This window comes from Meleagris gallopavo, chromosome 21 (genome assembly GCF_000146605.3).
Source record: "Meleagris gallopavo isolate NT-WF06-2002-E0010 breed Aviagen turkey brand Nicholas breeding stock chromosome 21, Turkey_5.1, whole genome shotgun sequence".
Classification (NCBI taxonomy): Eukaryota; Metazoa; Chordata; class Aves; order Galliformes; family Phasianidae; genus Meleagris; species Meleagris gallopavo.
In genome coordinates, this window is record NC_015031.2 from 5,932,457 (window position 1) to 5,937,922 (window position 5,466).

A 5,466-nucleotide genomic window follows, 5' to 3' on the forward strand; every position below is an offset into this window, starting at 1 on the left:
GGGGCAGAGGAGGGAGCTGGGCACCGCCTCGTGAGTTTTAGCGGCAACAAATCCGAGTGGAAACTGCTGAGAGCCTCTGCACCAGGCTGGGCCAGCGTTTTCCAAGGCATGACCGACGACAATCGTTTAGAAGTAATGCTACGGGAGCACAGAAGACCGGGAGGAGTGACGGAGAACTGCCCGTTCCGCCCCACGTGCAAATAACGGCCGTCAGGGTGATGTCTGCACACAGCTGCTCAATAGTGAGCACAGGGGGTCTCCCCGGGTCAGGGAGTCTCACCGACCTTGAGTGAACACAGGAGGGGGCGGTGGGGGCTGCACAGCCCGCGCCCAGCAGCTGATGATCACCGTGGAGAGAGGAGCGAGCAGATCGTTATGCTTTTGCATTAGGTGAGCTAATTACAGAGATGGAGGAAATTTCAGTGGAAAAATGAGGTAGCTGCTGTCTGGAAATGGAGAAACGTCCTGTTGGCCACCACAGACACAGTGGAACTGGCTTCTTGGAGTAGGAAAGTAGAACAAAATAGAAGCAGAAAAGGCATGGAAGCTCTGGTGAACCCTGAAAATAAAATAAAAGTACTTTGGATATGCTCCTACGTGCTCCTTGCTTCTAGGAGATTGTGATCTTATTTTTCTTCTACTTCTCATTACTATGCAGCTCTTCAGATTAAAGCAACATCCATGAAGTTGCAGTTCTCCAGTGAATAGATATTTTTGTTTCCATTTGCTGGTGTGTTTGGAAGTCAGCCTGCAAAGATGTTCCTGCCAGCTGGGGAATCCCAGAGGACATGTTCCTTCCTCTGCTTTGCTGGCAACCGTGAGGACAAATTATAATGAATGACCTCTTTTCTCCCTCCCTCCTGCACCAGCTGGCTGCTGTACCCCTTCCCAACCCCTGCCTGCATCTGCAGCTAACACCAAATCTTATTTCCTAGATAAACAGACTTCTTCGGGCTTCTCAAGATAAGGCGTAACAGGAAAAAACAAACAAAAACACAATAGTACAAAGGAAGTATTTGCACAGCCTTCCCTCTTTTAAATGTTCTTAGTCTGTCGTTTAGAAGCTGCTGAGAAAAAGCCCTTTTCCTGTCTGCTAATGCCAGGTCTGCACAGCGCTGGCCATGCGGAGCTCCATCAGATCACCTTCAAACAGGGGAAGGGGCTCCAGGATTTCTCTGACAAAACTGTTTTGCCGGAGTAAAAACACTCAGTCAGTCTTCAAAAACGTGGGGGAAAAAAACCAACAACCAAACAGACTCCTCACAGTTTTTGATTGACTGCCTGTGCTAACAGAACTCGGGCAGTGCAGGACGGCCCAAAGCACCCCCAGCTGCCAGCAGAGCCACAGGCACCGTTCTGCAGAGCTGTACCAGGCCGAGGCTCCCCCCCACCATAACACCCTTCTCACATGAGGTTTTCTCCATTTTCAGTTGTTTTGGTTCAAGTGGGAATGGTAGGTTACTTAGCAACTGAAATTAAAGTTCGATTATTGCGTTAATATTGATGCTATCATTGTCTGAATCACGATTCCAGTAGGATGAATGATTTCACTTTTTAAAAATACTGATTCTGGAAAGATACCAATGTGTAGGCAGTGGGGCCGAGTTCCCACTGTCACAGCAGTGAGCAGAGCTGCTGGCTGAGCCGGGGCAGGCGGAGAGCAGAACAGCAGCAGGAAGATGGGGCTCCAACAGAGCTACCCTCAGCTCGGTGCGTGGGTTCCGGATGGCACAGAAACATCACTAATTTGAATGAGCTGATGTCCTCGTGGCACAGACGCCTCCCGATGCCAGGGATCAATCAAGTTGTCACTTGCACGTACTGCCACAACCCACAGGGTGAACGGGGTCACCTTTCAACTTTCTGAATGCTAAAAGCCCGTAGAAAATTAAGTCCTGATTTTCTCTTTTTCTTCCTTTGCTAAATCCTGTCATACATTTCAGTTAAAATGTTCAAAACTGTCTTTTGGCAACAGCTTTTCACTGTCACTACAGTGCTCATCTTTCTCTGGGAGCTCTCCTGGCTTCACTGAGACTAATTCTGCAGACACAACTCCCAGCACACAGAGAACAACGGAAATTGGATTTTGCTGTTAACCAACCAACTCCAAGCTGGCTGTGGGCTCAGCATTAGCAGAGGGAAGAAGGTGCTGAGCTGCTGTAACACCATGGGAAGCCCAGCAATGACAGCAGAGTAGCAAGGTCCAAGGCTGCAGCAAGTGAGGACTTGTTCCAATAAACAGCGGTGGGCACAGAAACAAACGAAAGAATCTGCTTACCTTCAGGCCTCGAGTAGGCAGGGATCTCCAGCACGATGCCCTCGCCTCCACTGCCAGCCCTTCGAGGACGTCTAGGAAGGGCGGATCCTGGCTCCAGCCCTCCTGGTCATTCAGGCACATCGCAGTTGGGCTCCTCTGGGCTGGCCCTGCCTTCCACCAGGTGCTTCATCTCTGCTCAAAGCCTGGATGTAGCATTTCTGCTATGGCTGCCTTTGTTGGATGAATGCATCCCCCTCCCTCCACCTGTGTCCATGAACAAAAGCTGTTGTCAATTGGTGGTGAATAAACAGAAATTAGCCGAGTCTCCCATGCTTACGACTGGCACCAGTAGCTTTTGTTTACAGAGTTTTAAGTGACACAGTGGTGTTTGCAGGTTTTCTTTGGCTGAATTCTGCATATCTTCATCTAAAATCTGCCCTGGTGCTCAGGGAGCACAGCCCCTACTGGAGCTCAGCCCCGCAGCCGTGGGACACCTCCAGGGTACAGACACAGAGCCAGGAGCCTTATCAGGGGTGCTGGGCTGATGTCAGGAATAGAGAGCAGTCATGAATGCGGAGCTCCCTTTAAACAAAGACCGACTTGGAATACTTGCCAGGTAAAATGCAAAAAATAGCTTATATAAATAACATTCCGTGAAAATTTCATTAATGGTTGTGCGTTGACATATCTTTAAGATCATAAACTTCAGTCTTTTTAATGTTTTTGGTAAGACTGGTAATGAGAAAAGACAATTCTGAAGTCCTGACATTAATAAGTCTATTGTAGAAAGGTCACCTTCCCCTAAGAATGTTTTATTATCAGTGGAGCAGAGTAGCTCTGAATATGTAATGACTTTTATCTGATGATTGCCCTGTATTCTCTTCTAAAGGAAGAAGGCTTCAGATGTTGAAAATTTACATATAAGCACTGAAGTGTTTGGCAGCAGAAAAACAAACCGGTTCAGAGAAATTAATTACAAAGCGGTTATAAAAGACGCGTGAAAATTAACTTCTGATCTTCAGACATCTCCAGGAGGTACTGAAAATCACCACGGGACAGACTGACCCCGGGATGCAGCAGGGCAGCACTTGGCTGCAGGAACACGTGTGCTGTGCAGCTCCTGTTTCTGTACAACTGATCACAAAGGCTGTCTCTCATCTGCACTTTGCGTTCGGCGTAGAAACGTAGCGCCGAGAAAACAGGAATTGGTTGCAGTTATACCAGAGCTGTGCTCAACACTACTTCCAAAAACCGCACACGGAGCCAGGGCAGGCCGAGGGCTGCTGCCCCACGGCGCTCACAGGCTGCGGGAGACGAGAGGAACCCAGGGCCGGGCTGCGGGGGCACAGCGCCTCGTGGTGCTGCTCGTCCCAGCGCTCCTTCCCAGGGGTCTCCCACAGAACACAGCTATGCCTTCTTTGTTGCTTCGAGTCATTCGATTACGTTGCACCTAGTTACTCCCACTCTATCACCAATGAAGGTTTTCCAACAAACGCTGCTTCTGCTAAGAAACTGTGTTCATATACTGGTGGTTTTATCTTAAAAGAGCTTTTCAAAGACCGTATAAACATCGTGCTCCATTTGTCAGGGGGCATACAGGGAAAAGTAAGTACATATGTAATCCATTTTTTCAAGAAAAAAAATGTTTTTCTAAGGGTGCTGTCTGGGACAACAGCTTTGCCTTGTGGGAAGGCCATCTACGAGGGGACTAATTAAATGAGTTTCGTCAGTGAGACATCGTGATGCCAATTCATCAGTAATTCAAAGCAAACCATATGGGCAGAGTAACAGAGGATGCTGCAGCACCAGACCCTGGCAAACACGAGTGGGTGGGTTTGTTCCCTTTCATCTTCTTGCTTGGAAGCAATCAGGCTGTCAGCGGCACCAGCAGAGCCAACCAACCTAACCCTAACAATTCCCCTGCTCATTTCTGTTTATCCCAGCCACATCCACTTCCAAGCTCGTTCAGGAATGAAGAACCGAGCGGCACAATTCACTGCCCAGAGAGGTGATGGCATCTCACAATCAGGGCTCCGGAACGAACGTCCATACACAACCAGGTCCAGCGGCCCTGTGCGGGAGACAAAGGCTCTCTCAGCATTCCCCACCTCCCACCAAGACGGACCTTCGATTCTTTTCACACACCGAGATCTCAGAGAACGGAACAGTTTTGGGGCATGACAGGGAGAGGGGATGGAGAAGAACCCGAATGCCACGGGGCAGGAGGGGCAGCAACGGAGGACATTTGAGTGAGAAGCTGCTAAGATTTAAACCAGAAACGGGACTGGGCTGAACAGGGAAGGAGAAGCAAGGACAAAGACAATTCCGCCTGCTGTAAAACCGTGAGAAGATGTGGCCCTCCTGCAGCTATGAATCAGATTAGCTGAAGTTGGGCTCTTTAGGTGCTTCCAAGCATGTCCTGTGCCATTTGCACCAATTACAGGGCTGCCGTCCAGCCTGCCTTCCCGTTTGGAGCTTAATGTGAAGCAGGAGGAGCCTTAATATCTTTCTATGAGGAAATGGGTATTTAATCCAATTTCTCCAAATCCTAATTGCATCCTTATTTTTCCTAGTACTGAGCTGATCAGTGAGGCAGCTCAGATTTCATCCTGGCATTTCAGCACACCACAAAAAACAGCAACAAATCCCACACCAGGCGCAGCAGCCGTTCGATAGGCTGCTCATCACAGCAGCACAACTCGAACGCCACGTGGCACAGAGGGGCTCAGCTCCCCGCGCTCTGTGCAGCAGGGCGGGCCCAGTAAGCAGGGGAACCGCCTCATCTGGGGCTCCTTTCTGTTTAACTGCATTGCGATGGAGCCGGTTTGCACTTTCTTTCTCACCAGAGCATCTTTTCAGATGGAAAAATCCTGTTAGAGTGGCTGCGTCCCCAGAACACAGTTAACTCATGAGTGAAGCAGTGACATTTAAGGTCACAGGCACTGGGGAGTTTGTGTTGAACTGAGCTCCCTCGTGTCTCCAGTAAAGAAGGAACAGCGACAGATTAAGACATTTTTATGGCTTCTATGAAAGCTGCTTCATTTTTCAACCTGCCATGGATGAAACACTTCCTTAATGCCTTTTACATCAAAGAAATAATTTCTTTATGTGCCATCATCCCATCTGCTTTCCATTCCCAATCTCTGTTCCCTTAGAAGGCAGAGCATCAATTGGTATTCAGTGAGGAAATTGTCATTACCTTTATCAAT